Source organism: Cricetulus griseus, chromosome X, assembly GCF_003668045.3.
Source record: "Cricetulus griseus strain 17A/GY chromosome X, alternate assembly CriGri-PICRH-1.0, whole genome shotgun sequence".
Taxonomy (NCBI): domain Eukaryota; kingdom Metazoa; phylum Chordata; class Mammalia; order Rodentia; family Cricetidae; genus Cricetulus; species Cricetulus griseus.
The window spans coordinates 104,653,734-104,654,338 of NC_048604.1; positions in this window are offsets into that span (position 1 = coordinate 104,653,734).

Below are 605 nucleotides of genomic sequence, written 5' to 3' on the forward strand. Positions count from 1 at the left end.
ATGGCTCTGTGTGGTGCTCTATACTGCCATTCAATCATTTCCCTTCTAACCTGCAAAGCAAATTGTTGAAGTGAATTTGCACATACGTATGTCAGTACACCATTTGTTTTTCTTCTTTGGCCGGGAACTATGGGAGTTTGGTCCAGAAGGTTTCAGCCAGAAAGCTATCTCTTCCTCTTTTTTTTTCATGCAGAACATTGAAGCTACTCAGGATGTGAAATTCTCGGCTCTCAGGGGACCCATGGTGAAGGTTTGATTCTTTCTCATAGATGCCTGCTTACAGACCAGAAGGGTGCCACTTTCCTGGTGGTAGGGCTGGGTCAGTGCCCACAATTTAATGACAACCCAGAGCCAATTGCCTGTGTTGACTGGGAAAGTTGTATTCTTGCTTGGGGCTTTTTAGTCATAAAAGGACTTCCCAGGCATTGTTCCCAGGCTGTTTTCACCTTGGCCTGGGGATTCTAAGTTAAATTCTCTACAAGCTGTTATCAGTGGTCAAAATGTTCTGCCAATACAACTGAGCTCACCAATGTGGTTTACTCTCATGCAGAATTAATAAAAGACCTAATCTTTGTTTCCAGGGCTTTGTGTCACCTCTCTGACTT